Source organism: Toxorhynchites rutilus, chromosome 1 (genome assembly GCF_029784135.1).
Source record: "Toxorhynchites rutilus septentrionalis strain SRP chromosome 1, ASM2978413v1, whole genome shotgun sequence".
Lineage (NCBI taxonomy): Eukaryota > Metazoa > Arthropoda > Insecta > Diptera > Culicidae > Toxorhynchites > Toxorhynchites rutilus.
Genome location: NC_073744.1, coordinates 89,347,237 through 89,367,779, shown reverse-complemented (window position 1 = coordinate 89,367,779; position 20,543 = coordinate 89,347,237). Strand labels below are relative to the sequence as shown.

The following is a 20,543-nucleotide window of genomic DNA, read 5'->3' as shown; positions in this document are numbered from 1 at the left end:
GTAACATTAGTTTTTAAGCGAAGAAATAAAGTTTTTTTTATGACCTACCTTCTGTAAGTCTTATTATTGGCGCAGCCGTACGGAAACCGGCTGAAGTGAGTGTTAGTGACAAAAAGTGGTAGCTAAGAAAAACCAACTTAGCAAAAGTGATTCCGCCGAAAGAGGCGTCTAAGGCAAACAGACAGAGTGATTTAAACGACGTCGCCGAAGATTCGAGGATCCCCCCGCTAACATCACTTGGAGCACCAGCAGCGTTTGGCCGAGACTACGAACACGACTCAAAACAACTGTGAGTATTTTTTTTTCTCCCCTTCCGTAAATCATATTATTCACGATAAGGAAGCGAATCAACACCAATTACGATGTGCTTCCAATTGAGCAATTCAACACTCTTAAGTGTGCTCATAGAAACAAGCGAATCAACACCATTTAGTGTGCTTGTGAAACAAAGTATACTTTCTATTTTTTCTTTTGTGGTAACATTGATTACTAGGCTTTAGGCAATTTCTAATGCCAAAAGCTGACAAAGTAACCGCCCTCAAGAAAACAAGGCGCTTGCTTAACTCGGTGCAAATTAAAATAACCGAAAGCAGCTCCGAATTGGAGGCACAAAGTGACGAAAGTGCAGAATTTTCGCACGTCCCCCTGAAAAACGTGCCTTCTTTGCAAAATCTATCATTAAACGACGGTGTAGATTCCAACAATATGGAACAGCTGACGGCCCAAATCAGTACGCTGGCTCAAATGCTGGAAGACATAAAAAATAAGCAGGAGCAGCAACAACATGCATTGAATGCATTATCACAAGGGCAAGCGCAAACGAGCACTGCGCAAGCCCGCGCACAACTTATTCCTACTAATATAACAGTAGAAGCATTATTCAAAATTCCAGACCCAATCAAATCTATTCCCAAATTTGATGGGAATAGGAAGCAACTCGCCGCATGGCTCACGACAGCGGAAAATACGCTGAATGTATTTAAAGACCTTTTACCAGATGAACAATTTGGAATATTTGTAACTGCAGTTATCAACAAAATCGAGGGAATGGCCAAAGACATTATTTGTCTTGCGGGCAACCCACAAAAATTTGACGAGATTAAAGAAATATTAACTAACGCTCTTGGTGATCGTCAGAAGTTAACGTACTAAAAAGCCAACTCTGGCAAACTAGGATGGATAATATGTCAATACACAAGTATTATAACAAGTGCAAAGAGATTTGCCAGAATATCAAGTCTCTTGCAAAACAGAAACCCAAATATAAAGAACACTGGGATGCAATAAATGCATTTATTGAGGAAGATGCTCTGGCAGCCTTCCTGGCCGGTCTCAAAGAACCCTATTTCGGCTATGCACAAGCTGCTAGACCCGATGACATGGAGGCAGCTTATGCCTTCGTATGTAAATTTAAGTGTAAGGAGACAACAGCCTTGCACATGGACACCTTCAATAAAAAACAGAGAGATTTTAAACCCCATGATAAAAATTTTAAGAAACCCCAATTCGATAAAAATAAAACTGAAAAGTCGGAGCCGGTCAATGACACTCCCCAGCCAATGGACATAGGATCCATTAGAAGTAAACTGACGCTCAACAGGCGCCAAGTGAACATTAACGAAGTCAAAGATAAGAACTCTGAATCGGAAACAGAAACAGAAAGCGAAAGCGAAAATGTAGACATAAATTGGCACAGCAAAAACGAGCGACAACCTAAATTATTTACCTTACATTACATGCATGGACTCACAAACGAAAACAAAAATTAGACTACTCATAGATACAGGGGCGAATAAAAATATTATACGACCCGGTGTTTTAAAAAACCTAAAAACTATAAAGAATAAACAAATCAAAAACATTTCCGGTTGCCACGAAATCCCAAGAAGAGGGAAGGCAAATTTAATTGGTCACGGGGTTCCTCCACAAACATACTATGAACTGAACTTTCACAATTTCTTTGACGGAATTCTAGGTTCCGAATTTTTCGCTAAAACCAAAGCTAAAATCGACTATGAAAAAGAAATTCTATCTGTAAAAAATATTGAACATCCTTACGAAAAATACTTCCCTGCTAACAAACTCTATTCACATACAATTGAAATAAACACAACAAAGAATGGCGATTGGTTGGTACCAACGTTTCAGAAACTCTATAAATCCGTTATAATCGAACCAGACCTATACAACTCCAAGAATAAACACTCGAAAGTCAGAATCATAACAGACAAAAAAGACCCTCCTTCTATAGGCGAAGTTTTCAAGTTGAAAATTAACAACTTCGAAACAATAACGCCAATCCCTATCGAACCACAGGACAAGATCACAACAGAAACATTGGATAAACTCATACGAACAAGTCACCTATCAGAACTAGAAAAAGGAAAGCTCTTTCAAGCTATCCTCGAAAATCAATCCGTTCTATTGAAGCCAAATGAAAAACTAACAGCTGCGTCAGCTGTTAAACACCAAATTATCACAACAGACGATCAACCGGTTTATACAAAATCGTACCGCTACCCCCACGCTTTTAAAAATGATGTGGAACTACAAATTAGAGAACTTCTAGATAATGGTATCATCCGACCTTCTACTAGTCCATATTCCTCCCCCATCTGGGTAGTACCTAAAAAACTGGACGCTTCGGGTAAACGAAAAGTCAAAGTTGTGATTGATTATCGTAAAATCAATGAAAAAACCGTAAGCGATAAATTTCCGATTCCCCAAATAGATGAAATCTTAGACAATTTAGGGAAATCAGTCTACTTCACCACGTTAGATCTCAAATCGGGATTCCACCAAATAGAAATGGATCCCGACCACCAACAAAAAACAGCATTCTCGACGGCATTAGGTCATTTTCAATTCACCAGAATGCCTTTTGGTTTGAAGAATGCGCCTGCAACCTTTCAGCGCGCTATGAACAACATACTAGGCGAATATATTGGAACTATCTTTTTTGTTTACCTGGACGATTATATTTATAATCGGAAAAATTATAAATATAATCGATTATAATAAATATTATTATAATAAATATTATTATAATCGGAATAATATTATAATAAATATTATTATAATCGGAAAAAATCTTAAAACACATATTCAGAATTTATCAAAAATACTAAAGAGACTCGCCGAATTCAACCTCAAGATCCAATTGGACAAATGCGAATTCATGAAACGAGAAACTGAATTCCTTGGCCATGTGATTACACAAGAGGGAATCAAACCAGATCCAGAAAAAATAAGTAAAATTTTAGATTGGAAATTACCCGAAAATCAAAAACAAATCAAACAGTTCTTAGGACTCTCTGGATATTACAGAAGGTTCATTAAGGACTACTCAAAAATAGTCAAGCCAATGACAAAATTTTTAAAAAAAGATCAAACGATTAAACTAGACGATGAAAGCTATAAGGCAGCCTTTTCAAAATTAAAACAAATAATAGCTTCCGACCAAATACTTGCCTATCCTGACTTCAATATTCCATTTATTCTAGCCACAGACGCAAGCAACTATGCGATTGGCGCTGTTCTTTCTCAAATCCAAAACAAAATCGAAAGACCGATTGCATTCGCCAGCAGAACCCTCACCAAATGTGAAACAAATTATAGTACAATAGAAAAAGAAGCTTTGGCAATCATGTGGGGTATAGATAAATTCAAACCATACCTATATGGTAATAAATTCACCCTCTTTACTGATCATAAACCATTACAGTACATAAAAAATTGCAACAAAAACCAAAAAATATTAAATTGGAGGACAGAACTCGAAAATTACGACTACACAATAGTATACAAGGAAGGCAAAACCAACGTAGTCGCTGACGCGTTGAGTCGAAAAACTGAAGAAAAATGCGAGATCAACCTGCATAATACAGCTCCATTAATTCCAGAAAACAATACACAAGAAGATGATCCAGCAAACGAAGAGGAGGAAGAACCAAACGAAGGAGGACGAACACCAAGTGAAGCAAATCAGCAACCAACCGAGGGACACGAATCAGATGACGACACCGTCCATTCAGCCGAGTCTTCGGACGACTACTACATACATTGCGTGGAGAGGCCAATTAATTACTACCGCAACCAGATTATTTTCAGGCTTACACGGATTAACACAGACATTTCAGAAAACCCCTTTCCCAATTTTCAGCGCACAATAATCTGTCGAGACAAGTTTGACGAAGACATCATAACTGACAAACTAAAAAGACTTCACAACAACAAACAGACTGCAATCATGGCACCAGAAGAACTTATTCCAATCATCCAAGAAGTTTATAGAAACCAAAAAGGACACTTCGTACTAACCCAATTACAAGTAGAGGACGTGACACATGAACAAAGACAAGACATCATTATAAACAAGGAACATAACCGAGCACATCGTGGGGTTACAGAAGTGGAAAGCCAGTTGAAGCGATGTTACTTCTTCCCTGAAATGTTGTCGAAAATTAAAACAGTAAATCAGACGTGCAGAATGTGTAACATGCACAAATATGAGAGGAAGCCGTATAATATAAAACTATCTTCCAGACCTACAACTGACAAACCATTTGACCGCGTCCACATGGACATTTTTCAAATCAACAAACACAACTTTTTATCTTTGGTTGACTCATTTTCGAAACACGCACAAATGATCTTCATGGAAACCAAAAATTTGACGGACGTAAAAAACGCTTTGGCACTGTACTTTAGCACGTACGGTACACCAAGGAAGATCATAACAGACCATGAAACGACGTTCATGTCGTTACAATTGAAAAATTATTTGGATACCCTAAACGTTGAATTAGCCTACGCATCCTGTTACGAATCAAATGGGCAAGTAGAGAAGACTCATTCAACGATAATCGAAATTATTAACACAAACAAATACAAATTCCCAAATTTAGATACTCCCGCTCTAATTTGTTTAGCAATATCTCTTTATAACACAACAGTGCATTCTGCTACCAATTTTTCCCCGAATGAAATAATTTTCAATAACAATAACATCATAAACCCAAATGAAATTAAAGAAAATACGAAACAATTGTATAAAAAAGTAAAAGCAAATATCGACAAAGCTAAGGTCAGTCAGGAAAAACAAAATAAAAATAAAGAGGAACCTCCCCATTTAAACGACAATCAAGAAGTATTTTTAATTCCAAACATTAGGAAAAAACTTGATCCAAGAGCAAAACCCACAAACGCCAGGGAAATAACAGAAAAAAACATTCAAAAACAATAAAAGAGTCAAACGACACAAAAATAAAATTAAAAGGCTACAGAAAATACAAATTTAACACCAATACTAACGGAAACATTTTCTTCTAATTACAGATGCACTCACTGATAAAATTTTTTGTCTCCATAACGCTTGTAATGTTCACACAATCAGAGCTATTAGAAATACGCGATTTAATGAATGATCCGATATTATTGTTAAAAATAAACGATTGTAAATTACGAACAGGTTCTATCAAGATAATACATCCCATTAATATTACAAATCTCGAAAATAATGTCCACCTATTTTCTAAACTGGCTAGACAGATAGACAGAGATATTCCGATATCAAATCTCATACTCCAAAAAAGTAAAGAACTTGTCAACAACCTGTACCAGCTGAAGCCGATGAAACCCAGAAGAACCAGACGATGGGACACATTAGGAGCCGCCTGGAAGTGGATCGCCGGATCTCCCGACGCCGACGACTTGAGGATTATCAATACCACGCTGAACAATCTAATTACTCAAAACAACCAACAAACAATAGTCAACAATATTATCAACAACAGAATCGACGAAATTATGACAACAGCTAACCGACTCGTCGAACAACAATCAACGGAAAACAAGATTCTACTTGAAGAAATGGACGCAGTAATGCTTCTCCTCTACATGGACACAACGAATGCCATTTTAGAAGATTTGGAAGATACAATCCTTAGAACCCGGATAGAACTAGCAAACAGTAAGTTGCTCTCACTCAAAGAAATTCTCACTATAGAAACGCTACTCAACGAACAAGGAATAGAAACACAATTCCCTGAGGAAGCCCTCAATTATGCCCAACCCAAAATAGCAACAAGAGGTGACCTCCTATTATACATCCTGCAAGTTCCAAAAGTCAAAGGAAACTGCGATGTTATTCAAATCATCCCATTAACTGTCCAAAACACAGTGATTACAGATCTCCCTCAATACGTCATTCGGAGCGGGAACGATCTCTTCAAAACTACAAATCCAAGCAGCATAATTCAACAAGATACATTCCTAGAACCATTAAGAGACAACTGCTCGGCTCACATTATTTTAGGAAAGGAAAGCCACTGCACAGCAACGTTTGATAACAGTACCAGAATCACATTGATAGCAATCAATAAGATATTGGTCAATAATGCGAAGGGGTCGCTCATGAAATCAAATTGCGGACCGCACAACCGTACACTTGACGGAAATTTTTTAATATCTTTCAACAATTGTAGCGTACAAATCGATAAACGGACCTTCACATCAGATGAATTGGTTAGTAACACAAAGGAACTCCAGGGAGCTTTCCCAAGCTTAGCCATCAATTGGAACATTTTACAACAACACGACATCCCGAGCATTCACAATCAAACCATACACAATAGAATGAGTCTGGAACACGTCGCGTTGAAACAATTCGAGCACAAGAACCTGCTATTTGCCGTATTCGGAGGCCTATCAACGTCAATGATCATTCTAATCGTCATAACAGCGACTTGCGTTTTTAGGAAGCGAGTAGTCATTAAGATTGGAAAACGAGAATCATCCCAAAGAGATTGAGTAGAAGTTCGAGGACGCCCTTCATTCTACCCCCGGAGGAGTTATGCAACAGACCTCCACGTGTACGCTGAGTCAGAGGATCAAAGTACACGTTCGACCATCCATATCACCAATCACGCCACCACAGCCAAGTCAGCATAATTGGAGAAGCCGGACCACGCCAGACAGAAGTTGTAAGTTCAACAGAATTAAGTTTTAAATAAGGGCCGTAACCAAATTAGCCAGTTCAGTTATTATTACGATCCCAAAAGTGTAACATTAGTTTTTAAGCGAAGAAATAAAGTTTTTTTTATGACCTACCTTCTGTAAGTCTTATTATTATTATTATTATATATATATATATATATATATATATATATATATATATATATATATATATATATATATATATATATATATATATATATATATATATATATATATATATATATATATATATATATATATATATATATATATATATATATATATATATATATATATATATATGGCTCATATGGTGCCAGATAACGGGCCGGGAGTGCAATATTTCGACAATGTTCGCTTTCAAGTATGTTAGTAATATGTAACCGACTACACGCGGTTGGCTCGAGGTTCGTATTACAAGTGTTCTCATATCATATATATATTAGGCTGTCAAAAAAATTTTCATTTGTTCATAAAATTAGTTACAATCATCTGTATGCGCCATTTTGTTCGATGACTTCTTCCCAACGAGATGCCAACTTTATAATACCCCTGTTTTAGAAGCTTGCTTCCTTATTGGCAAAAAAAACTCGGATAGCCAATTTTCACAGGCCTCTTTTGTGGCTAACTTCTGACTACCTAGCTCGTTCGCCATGAACAAAAACAGGTGGGTGTCACTTGGTGCAAGGTCCGGACTATACGGCGGATGTAAAAGAACCTCCCATCCGAGCTCCCGGAGCTTCTGGCGCGTCACCAAACAAGTGTGTGGCCTGGCGTTGTCCTGATGGAAGACAATGCGGCCTCTGTTTATCAAAGATGGCCTCTTCTTCATGAGTGCTACTCAGCTCATAATAGATTTTTCCTTGACAATCCCACCAAACACACAGCAGAACCTTCCTGGCCGTTAATAAGGGCTTGGCCACCGTCTGAGCCGCTTCAGCGGGCTTCGACCACGACCGTTTGCGCTTCACGTTGTCGTAAGTGACCCACTTTTCATCGCCAGTCACCATCCGCTTCAGAAACGGGTCGATTTTGTTGCGATTCAGCAGAGATTCACATGCGTCGATACGGTCAAAGATGTTTTTTTTGCGTCAACGTGTGTGGCACCCATACATCGAGCTTCTTTGTGAATCCAAGCTTCTTCAAATGGTTAATAACGGTTTGATGACTTATCCCAGCTCTTGGCCGATGCTACGGCTGCTACTATGCCGGTCTTTTACGGCTAATTCAGCGATTTTGTCGCAACTTTCGACGACAGGCCTTCCGGAGCGTGGCGCATCTTCGACGACCTCTACACCAGAACGATAACGTTGAAACCATCGTTGTACGGTGGAAATGGAAAATGTATCGGGTCCATAAACTGCACAAATTTTATTGGCAGCTTGAGATGCATTTTTGCCTTTGTCATAGTAGTACTGTAAAATATGTCGGATTTTCTCTTTATTTTGCTCCATATTTGCGACGCTATAACTCACGAACGACTTAACCAAACAAAACACTGTCAAGGACTATATTATAGCGCGCAAAAATACCATTCCAACAAGCTATAGTATGACTCGATACAATGAATACAACTAGAACTACGAGGCTACGGGAGGCTTTCAAAACGATATAGTTGATATGAGCATTGAAATTAAGCTTGCCGCCCAAATAATCGCCTAGATCCTATATACAGCCGACTTTGCCTAACTGAACACATTCGATATGATAGTCGAAATTAATTGGGTCTTTTCTTCTTGATAAAGTGAGCGTGGAGCACTTATTTGGATTCAGTGTCATACGATCGTCCACGCACCATTTCTGGGAAATTTCCAATTACCGCTGGAGGAATAATGTGCAATTCGCATAGAACGTTAGGGCGATTACACATTATCCGGTTTCCGCCGGACCGGTTTGAAACCCAAATGGCAAATTTCGACCGTACCAACCTCTTTACGGCGCCGTGATGCAGCCGTCCACTGCGACTGCAATGTCCGGTGACCGGACAAGCATTATAAGCGATGACAGTAGTATTGTGTCGTCGTCTGGTGGAGACATCGGTTCATTCTCTATAAGATTATTACACCTCAAGACAGTTTTAAGTTGTTTAAATTTTCAATGAAAATTTTTACCTCATGTTATTTGATTGCTTAAAACCCGTGGTACTGATATCTCCTTAACCATTGTTGTATGATTTCCTTGATATTTTCACTAAAACTCATCATTGTAATATACAATCATATTCAAACACAATTATTAAATTATTAAAAGTTAATTTTTATTCATAATTTTTATTTTAAGATATGTGTTCAATGCACCTGAAAATCCATTCTCACCATCATTTCCCAAAGAGGAGCACGAAGCTTCATGCCATAAAAGCGAGTTGATAGTTTTTGTCATGTCTGTTAGTATTAGTACAATTCAGGCAATTTTCACCCCATGTATTAATATGTGTGTGCTATTGACGTTTGTTTGTTGATTTTGGTATCAATCAGAATTTGCAAGTGATATGGATACCGAAATTTTGACGTAGGACTACGTCTAACCGGAAGATATAGGGGGTGAAATGGAAATCCAGGCACTGAACAAGTAGGAAAAAATGCAAGATTTGGAACGCTTATAACTCGAGCATTTATCAATAGATCGCAAAGGTTTTTGCATCAATTGATAGGAAATATATCTACGCATCTATCATAACGAATAACATTTCATTTTTCTTGAGATAAATAATTGAATAATTGTGAAATATCAAGCATTGTCAAAATGCACTATGTGCCCATTTTTGATTGGTCCATTTTTTGCTCCTCAAATCGTACCGACCAAAACGGGCAACCAGAACAGCAGCGAAATAGAATGAAGCACGATTGGAAAGGAAAAAGAAAAAAATTAACGAAACATTGGTCGCAGTCTCACACATGCGTAATTCTCGAGCCAGCCAGTCAGCTTAAAAATCCCCGCTCCGCTGCCGTAATGATCATTCTCATTCGAACCGTACACCACATCGGTTCGCATCACAACACATCAACAAACCAACCCAAGCAGCCATGTCTGGACATGGTAAAGGAGGAAAAGTGAAGGGAAAGGCAAAATCCCGCTCGAACCGTGTTGATCTGGAGTTCCCCGCAAGGGTAGCTAGGCCGAGCGCGTTAGTACCAGTGCACCAGTCCACCTAGCCGGCGTTATATAGTTTCGGCCGCCGAAGTGATCGAGTTGGCTGGTAGAGCTGCTCGCGACGATAAGAAAAACCGCATTCAGAACAGAACACATCAAGACAACAACAGACAGTTGCAGCGAGTGGCGAGTGGCAAACGCAATCGCAAAACGGCATCAGATAGCAGAAGAAAAAAGTTTGTTCTTTATACAAACTGCTTTGGTGGCAAATCCAGAACAAGGCGGCATCGAGGACGTTCGAAATGTTTTTTTTTTCAAAACCACGAGTACTACGTTTTCTAAATTGGAACCATTCCATAAAACAAGGCGCTTTTCAGGGCCATTAAACCTACCAAAAAAGAGTTTAGAAGATACAGTTCAATGCTTTCTAAAACATTATCCAAAATAATAATGAAACACAAATTGATTTTTTCATAATTTGTTTGCCAGGATATGATGAGTATGTGAATTTGGCAGTTGTTCTGAGCTTATTGATAGTTGGGGACTTTCCTGATTATTCAATTTTCACCAATTCTTAAATTGTTTCCAGATTGAAAGTACAGTAATTTACAATTAGTTCGACATTTAGCTAATTGGACGGACATGTAATGCGACTTATTTAGTTGGACATTTTTGTAAACATAGAGATCCAAATTATGACCCCAAATTGAAAGTCGACACTGTACCACTGTCATCGTAAATATTCAATTACAGGTTGAAATCGCCTCCAATGCGACACTGAGTGGCGCTTCGGCACGTCGCATTGAATGTAATTTACTGTAAAATATGTCACAAGCTGGATGGGAAGAAATTTTCCAACTGTGAAAGCTGTGGCGAGTGGCAAATGCAATCGCTAAACAGAAAGGTTTAGCCGAACAAGATGGGGATATCGAGTGATAACAAAACAATAAACTCTTTGGATTGAAGATAATTATGTGATCCTGAAAAGGACCCTCTTTAGCCTGCATGTGAATCCAACGAGCGAACAAATCATAATGAATGTATTTTTTTGCCATCGCTCCCTTTTAACGCTCATTCGTTCGTCTCGTTGGACTCGCCCCTCTGGCTGAGTCTGCCGATTTGTCTCTATCCTGTGAGTGTGTACCGCTAGAGTATAAAACACGCGGACCCCAAAAAAATATCTTATTTTCTTTCAAACCGTAAACCCGTGTGGTTGTACGGCATCGGCATCGTGGACGTAACAAAGGAGGACAAGTTAAGGGAAAGGCAAAGTTTCACTCGAACCGTGCAGGTCTCCAGTTCCCTGTTGGTCGCATTCACTGATTGCTCCGCAAGGGTAACTAGGCCGAACGGATTGGTGCCGGAGCACCAGTATACCTAATAGCGATTATAGAGTTTCGGCCGTCGGAGTGCTCGAGTTGGCTTGCAAAGCTGCTCACGACAATCAGAAAACCCGCATCAAGAACAGAGCAACTTCGGTTCGGCGCTCATCAAGGCAACAATTAGTTTCAGTGAGTGGCAAAGTGTTTCTCCGGCACGTCGCATTAAATGTAATTTACTGAACAACATGTCACAAGCTGGATGGGAAGAAATTTTCCAACTGTGAAAGCTGTGGCGAGTGGCAAACGCAATAGCTAAACAGGAAGGTATTACCAAACAAGATGGGAAATCGAGTGATAACAAAAACACAACACCAAAGGTTCTTTTCAGAACCATCAACATATTCATAAAGAGTAAACAGTAAACTAATCCATTTTTCAGGTAGATAGGTAGGTATTCACGTATTCAAAATAAAACAATATATTTAAAATATATATTTAACAAAAGCTGTCCCCTTTGTATTGTCCTACGTCACTCCGGTTATGTCCCCGACATTACCCACCCGTCTTTTTATTTCGCTTCTTTATTCAGCTGCTGTGGAACAGGTTCAGTGATAAAAGTTTCTGCAAAGGCGCACGAGGACATCATGGAGCATATTGCCGTGGACTGTGGGTTAACGGTGGGTGGTGTTTTTCGACAAATTGACCGAGTTTTATAATTAACTTCTGTTTTTGTTTTGTTCATAGATAAGATCCCTTATTTGAAATTGCTACTAAATGAGTTCGAAGATGTCAAACAAATCTCCAACTGGTTCATCAAGGGATAAATTTTGAGCGTCTTTGTCGAGCTGAATGTCAAGGTAAGTTTTTGTTAATTTGAACACATTAGAAAAAGCTCTTCCTCCTAATGTTCTTATTCGATATTCCACACAGTTCAACCTGACCCGGAACGCGATCGACGAAGAGGCGTTCACGACCAAACTGTTCGATCTGTACTCGGTGGTCAAGATGTTCCGCTGCCGAACGCCGAAGCTTCGGCTCTATCAGAGCGGAATCAACCAACTGTTGGCATATCTGATTCGGTCATTCTTCGCCCAGGATTCGTGTATTAACAGCTGTGCGTGCAAAATGCCCTCGAGAAGCCGTGTCTGCCCAAGATGTACGTGCTCGAGGAATTGCGGCATATGCTGAGCGCGTTTCTGGACGAGAATCTGCGGAAGCAGCAGTGAGATAGTGTTTGAAGGAAAATTATGTTATTTTAATTGTGAAGATTATTATTGCAATGGTGGAATAAAAAGACTAGAATAGATAGATGGGCACACATTCTCTCGTAGGAAAATTCTAAGATAATCACAGGAAGAGAACACATACCACATATAATTAATTAGTGCCACTAGGTTATTACGAAATGTTATTATTATTGGTTTTTCAAATTCTTCACTTTTATATAACCGTGTTTTTGCGACTATTGAAAAAATATGAGGCTACAGAGCATGTGAAATGGATAATACTATTTGTGTATGTTTGAGAATAAACAATTTAGCGTATGGATAAGTACACCGCAACTGGATTAAAGTTAGTTTTGGTAATACTGTTGACGACAACCATATTTTTGTCCAGTAAGTGTTTTAAGTTTATTCATCATGCAAGTTTACTTTGCCGTCGTTATGGGAAACGTTATAGATTCACATGAGCCCAAGACGAACGTGTGTGCTCTGCGAATTACGGAAAAGTTTCGCGATTGTATTCTGAAATAGGGCGGGAAAATTAACACTTTTGACCCCTCTGATCGCACCTATCGGTAAGAGCATCGTCCTGATGCAGGGTACACGTCATGTCCGCGATATCTGCTCTCACTTTGGCCGTGCTCTCAGTGCTCCAAGAAACGCAAATTTGAAAAGGTTCGTGGTTGCCGCACCAGCTGGGATTTTGCGTAGGCACATAGCTGCATGTAGTAGGAGGATTCGCGTTGACGGCATTGAGCTTTGTTTACCAGTTTAGGGGAGCATAAAAAATAATTGGTTTTCAGGCGGAATGGACACGTTTTTAATATTAAAATTATGAATGAAAATTAACTTTTGCGCATCAAATTATATATTCTATTCAAATGAAAAACACTTTTTTTGCAAGTGATGGAAAAATCTCATGCGAAAATTGTTTTTGAAGACAACTTTATATTATAATGAAAAGTTTCAGTGAAAATGTATAAACAAATGGTTAAATAAAAGTCAGGAATACGGGTTTCAAATAATTAAGTAACATGATGTAAAAATTTCATTCACATTTTAACATTCTAAAACTGGCTTCGTGTCTTCTAATCTGATAAAGATTACACTAATGAATTTGGGACCCAAATTATGCTCTAATTGAAAGTCGCCACCAGACGTCGACAGTATTCCACTGTCATCGTGGATTCGCAGCAATGTTTATCTGTCAATCCATTATAGAAATAAATGCACGTATGTGTATGTGAGAGATGCACGGTTTTGTGTAGCGCGAGGTCTCTTTCACATTGTTATCCGGTTATCCGTCCAAACCCAGCGGCGCTTTTTGAAAGCGGTCCGGCAGAAACCGGATAATGTGCGATTCACATAGAACGTTACGGAGAAGAACGTCTACGTTCCGTCAACGTCTCCACCAATTCACACATGCAGTCAATGCTTCCACCAGCACCGTCACGTCAAATGTCAAACGAATGATTTATGTAATGTTATTCATGGTGTCGCCACCTACAACAATTTTAAATTGCAATGCCCTCTTTCAAATCAGCATGCCTAGAATCAGTTCTAAATTTTGAAAAATTCAATGAACATCATTGTATTAAATTATTTAACTACTTAAACCCCGTAGTCCGACCCTTATTCAACAATAATAATAAATAGAATATTTCTCTCAGCTATTCGCGAATGATTTTCACTCCGAAATTTGGAGTTAAGAGATATGTTGGCATAAAAAGTACAGTAAGTTACTTATCACGCGATATGCTGAGGCACCATTCAGTGTCGCATTGGAGTTGATTTTGACCAGTAATTGGACATTCGCGACTGGTGGTGACTTTAAATGTGGGGCTATAATTTGGGCTCCGAACGCAATGTTTACAAAAATGTCCAATAAGTGCGATTCACATACAACATACACGTCACGTTCACGTCCCGTCACGTCACGATACGTCAATGATTCTACCATGCAATTCTCATGAAAACATTCACATACCCCAGCAACGTAACGATCCGTCAGCATACGTTCAACGAAAACGACCGGCAGGGTTTGTAGAAAAGAATAATTGACGGAGACGGACGGCTCGTTTTGGTTTTTGTCTGGGCTTTGTGTCTCGGCTTTTGTTTTGATTTGGTTGTACAGTAATTTACATCTACATCGACATTAAGCTAATTGAACAGATCTGTGATGCAACACGTTTAATTAGACATTTTCACATCTAGTTGGACATTTTTGTAAATATTGAGTTCGGGGCCCAAATTATGGCCCCACATTGAAAGTCGCCACCAGTCGCAAATGTCCAATTACTGGTCAAAACCGACTCCAATGCGACACTGAGTGGTGCCTCAGCATATCGTTTTATAAGTAACTTACTGTACTTTTTATGCCAACATATCTCTTAGCTCCAAATTTCGGAGTGAAAATCATTCGCGACTAGTTGAAAGAATTATTCTATTTATTATTATTGTTGCATAAGGGTCGGACTACGGGGTTTAAGCATTTAAATAATTGAATTCAATGATTCTCATTGAATTTTTCAAAATTTAGAACTGATTCTAGGCATGCTGGTTTGAAAGAGGGCATTGCAATTTAAATTGTTGTAGGTGGCGACACCATGAATAAAATTAAATAAATCATTCGTTTGGCATTTGAAGTGACGGTGCTGGTGGAAGCATTGACTGCATGTGTGAATTGGTGGAGACGTTGACGGAACGTAGACGTTCTTCTCCGTAACATGCTATGTGAATCGCACAATAAGAGGTAAAAATTTGCAATTAAACGTATTGCATCACAGATCTGTTCAATTAGCTTAATGTCGAATTAGATATAAATTACTGTACAACCAAATCAAAACAAAAGCCGAGACACAAAGTCCAGACAAAAAACAAACGAGCCGTCCGTCTCCGTCAATTAAGTGCGATTCACATACAACATACACGTCACGTTCACGTCCCGTCACGTCACGATACGTCAATGATTCTACCATGCAATTCTCATGAAAACATTCACATACATCAGCAACGTAACGACCCGTCAGCATACGTTCAACGAAAACGACCGGCAGGGTTTGTAGAAAAGAATAATTGACGGAGACGGACGGCTCGTTTGGTTTTTGTCTGGGCTTTGTGTCTCGGCTTTTGTTTTGATTTGGTTGTACAGTAATGTACATCTACATCGACATTAGGCTAATTGAACAGATCTGTGATGCAACACGTTTAATTAGACATTTTTACCTCTAGTTGGACATTTTTGTAAACATTGAGTTCGAGACCCAAATTATGGCCCCACATTGAAAGTCGCCACCAGTCGCAAATGTCCAATTACTGGTCAAAACCGACTCCAATGCGACACTGAGTGGTGCCTCAGCATATCGCTTTATAAGCAACTTACTGTACTTTTCATGCCAACATATCTCTTAGCTCCAAATTTCGGAGTGAAAATCATTCGCGACTAGTTGAAAGAATTATTCTATTTATTATTATTGTTGCATGAGGGTCGGACTACGGGGTTTAAGCATTTAAATAATTGAATTCAATGATTCTCATTGAATTTTTCAAAATTTAGAACTGATTCTAGGCATGCTGATTTGAAAGAGGACATTGCAATTTAAAATTGTTGTAGGTGGCGACACCATGAATAAAATTAAATAAATCATTCGTTTGGCATTTGACGGGACGATGCTGGTGGAAGCATTGACTGCATGTGTGAATTGGTGGAGACGTTGACGGAACGTAGACGTTCTTCTCCGTAACATGCTATGTGAATCGCACATTATTCTTTTCTACAAATCCTGCCGGTCGTTTTCGTTGAACGTATGCTTACGGATCGTTACGTTGCCGGTGTATGTGAATGTTTCCATAAGAAATGCATGGTAGAATAACTGACGTAACGTGACGTGACGGAACGTGGACGTGACGTGGATGTTGTATGTGAATCGCACTTAATGTGTAATCGGCCTTACGGAACAGAACGTTCACGTTCCGTCTCCGTCTCCACCTATTCACACATGCAGTCCACGCTTGTAGCAGCGCCATCACGACAAATGTCAAACAAATGATTTATTCAATGTTATTCATGGTGTCGCCACCTACAACAGTATTAAATTGCAATGTCCTCTTTCGAATCAGCATGCCTAAAATCGGTTCTAAATTTGGAAAAAAAATTAAATGTAAATCATCAAACCCCTTGTCCTAACACTTTTTTTTTTTAATTTCGTTTATTTTTACAGGCTTAGTTTCATAAGTTCAAAGGAGCCGAATTCTTAATAATATTTTTATTACTATACATAAACATTTTCTAAATCTAAGGTAAGTAAGGTAGAAAACCGATTACTCGCGGTCTACTCGAGTTTAGTAGGGTGACATATTTGTTCAGGAAAAGGATGGGATATAAGGAAATTGTTACAATAATGATAATCTCACACACTCAATTCTTAAATCTATTCGTATATCTATTGTGTATTTACATTTCAACTTATTCTACTGTTTGTAGCAAGGGGACCAATTGCACGCAAAGGATATAAGGATATAAGGATAATCACACACGAACATCGATAGCTTTAAGGAAAATATAGATTTGGGACATGTAATCAAGGTCTAACCGAGCCAACACATCTCTCACCGGCACATTGGGCTGTCTTCCTCTAGCCCTGAGGGAGTTTTCTAAATTCGATCTGGCGACAAGATACAACTCGCACGACCAAACAACGTGCTCGATGTCGTGGTAACCGTGGCCACAAACACAAAGATTGCTGTCGGCAAGATTAATACGAAAGAGTAGCGCGTCTAACGAACAGTGGTGGTATTTTTACGGACTAAAGAATAAAATTCATTGAAGGCGATTTGACGCTGATAAATATCGCCTTCAATCGCACCTACCTTTGCTAATGAGTCAGCCCTCTCATTACCCGGAATTGAGCAATGAGAAGGGACCCAGACAAAGGTAATGGCATAACAGCGTCTGGTTAAAGCACTCAAAACTTCTCGTATTCTCTCAAGGAAATACGGCGAGTGCTTTTCCGGCCTCACTGAACGGATAGCTTCGACAGAGCTAAGACTATCCGTTACAATGTAATAGTGTTCAACAGGTCGTGAGGCGACGCTGTCCAGCGCCCAGTGTATTGCTGCCAATTCAGCAATATACACTGAGCAAGGATACTGAAGACTGTGTGAGGTGCTAAAAAATACGTTGAACACTCCAAATCCTGTGGACTCATTCATAGAGGACCCATCAGTAAAGTACATATTATCGCAATTGATACGCCCATACTTTGCATTAAAGATCGTAGGAACGATCCCCGATAGAAGATAATCTGGAATTCCATGGATTTTCTCCTTCATGAACAGATCAAAATGTACAGAGGAATTGATGTAGTCAGGAAAACAAACACGGTTGGGAATATACGAAGAAGGAACAACCTGCATGGAGATGCATTCATGATATGAACTCATGAATTCAGAGTGAAAATTTAGCTCGATCAGTTGCTCAAAATTTCCGATCACCAATGGGTTCATAACCTTACACCGGATGAGGAATCGAAGAGATAATAAATTGAAGCGATCTTTTAGTGGGAGTACGCCTGCCAAAACCTCGAGACTCATGGTATGCGTTGAGGGCATACATCCCAACGCAATACGGAGACAAAGATACTGAATTCGCTCGAGTTTAATGAGGTGTGTTTTGGCAGCTGATTGAAAACAGAAACTGCCGTACTCCATCACTGAGAGAATAGTTGTTCGATACAACATTATAAGATCTTCGGGGTGGGCTCCCCACCAGGTACCGGTAATTGTACGGAGAAAGTTTATTCTTTGTTGGCATTTTTTACTCAGATACCTAATATGGGCCCCCAAGTACATTTGGAGTCGAACCAGACCCCAAGATACTTGAATGACATAGCATAAGTGATCGGTTTACCCAAAAGTTGAAGCTTTGGTTTTGCTGGTCTATGCTTCCTAGAAAAAACCACCATCTCTGTTTTCTCCGTGAAGAATTCGATCCCTAGCCCAATGGCCCAGGTTGAAAAATTGTTCAAAGTATCTTGTAAGGGTTCTTGCAGGTCGGATTCGTTTGATCCTACGACAGACACCACTCCATCATCTGCAAGTTGTCTTAGGCTGCAATTTTGTGTAAGACAATTGTCAATGTCGCTTACATAGAAGTTGTACAAAAGGGGGCTTAAACATGAGCCCTGGGGGAGTCCCATGTAGGAGACCCGGCTTACTGCCGAATCTCCATGAGAAAAGTTCAAATGTTTCTCACAAAGCAAGTTATATAACATATTATTCAATAGAGGCGGCAGTCCCCGAGAGTGTAATTTGTCTGACAAAACCTCTATTGAAACAGAATCAAAGGTCCCCTTTATGTCCAAGAATACTGAAGTCATTTGTTTTTTTTTCGGCGTAAGCCATTTGAATTTCTGAAGAAAGCAACGCAAGACAATCATTCGTCCCCTTGCCCCTGCGGAACCCATATTGTGTATCTGAGAGTAGGCCATTCGTTTCAACCCATCGATCAAGGCGAAACAGGATCATTTTCTCCAACAATTTCCGTATACAAGACAGCATTGCTATAGGGCGGTACGAATTGAAGTCGGACGCGGGTTTTCCGGGTTTTTGAATAGCTATAACTCGTACTTGTCTCCAATCATCTGGAACAATATTATGCTCCAGAAACCGATTGAATAAATTCAACAAGCGATGTTTCGCCACATCAGGGAGGTTTTTCAACAAGTTGAACTTAATTCTATCCTATCCCGGAGCAGAATTATTACATGAAAGGAGAGCAAGAGAGAATTCTACCATCGAAAACTCGGAATCAAGATCGCACCTATCTTGTGGCATCTTTTCCTTTTTTCTTGGATCTTGTGGTATATCTCGAACAATTTTCTGCACGGGAGCGGAATCGGGACAAACCTTCCGTGCAAAATTAAAAATCCATCGATGTGAATATTCTTCGCTTTCATTCGTTGAAGAGCGATTGCTCATGTTTCGAGCCACTTTTCATAATTTTTGACGTAGGACTACGTCTTTCATTTCTATACCGGGTGTAAAACCAAAGTTTCGAGAACGAAAGCGTTACGCTGGAGACCGAGATTTTGAACGTTAATAGCTCTTAAACAACTGAACGAAATGGTATAATAAACACTTCATTTGAAAGATAAAATGTCTACGCGTCATATACTTGTTACTTTTTTATTCAAAAACTTGTTTCAATAGTCTTAAAATTGCTTTCAAAACAGGCTATTGAAATCACCAATCGGTATATAAGCGAGCGCCGCTCGTAAACCCACTCAGTTATGATTGAACAGCGATTGGAGCATGTTGTCGCTGTTGTTGTGAAGCTAATTTCGTTTATCATGAAAACGCTGATGAACGGTGTCACCAAGAGCCTGTTTGTGCACCTAAGGCCAAAAGGGAATCCATCAGGAGGAGAGTGATGCCACGGTTCCGCTTGAAACATCGGAGCAGGCGCCACACACACACACACACATACACGCGCGGAATTCTCGTTGCTATCATCGTTGCTGAAAAATAATCTGCCAGTTCCCCTGGGAATTGAAAAATACATTCATGCGAAAGAGTTTATTTTAATGTTTTCTATCCATATAACACTGCAACCAAATACATTTGGTTTTGTTATTTTTCAATCAATCGCATTTAACAGGAAAGCTTCTGAATATTTTTTTTCCCCATCAGTGGAAATTTTCGTATCCAATATTGGATGCATAACATGAAAAACGGAAAATGTTTCACATCGCGAAAATCAAGTCATTTTCGAGCGATTATTTGCTTTCTACTCATATAATGCTGCGACCAAATACATTTCGTTTTGGATTTTTTCAATCAAGTGCGATCAACGTAAGACCACGTCTTTCGGCAATTTATTAGAGGTGCAATGAATCTTTAGGAATTCCCGCTC

The 20,543-nt window shown here is 39.3% G+C and overlaps 1 protein-coding gene across 4 annotated transcripts in view; it reads right to left on the bottom strand.

The window, feature by feature from the left end:
* LOC129769673 (putative nuclease HARBI1) overlaps positions 1 to 20,543 on the bottom strand; it is a 97,350-nt gene that overhangs the window by 50,608 nt on the left and 26,199 nt on the right. Inside the window, exon 1 of one of the 4 annotated variants that reach the window (XR_008741941.1) lies at positions 11,969 to 19,090. The exons of the other annotated variants lie outside the window; for them this stretch is intronic. The gene's annotated coding sequence lies outside the window, so the exon portion shown is untranslated. Of the gene's footprint in view, positions 1 to 11,968; positions 19,091 to 20,543 lie in introns of those variants that run through there. 4 annotated transcript variants of the gene reach the window in all.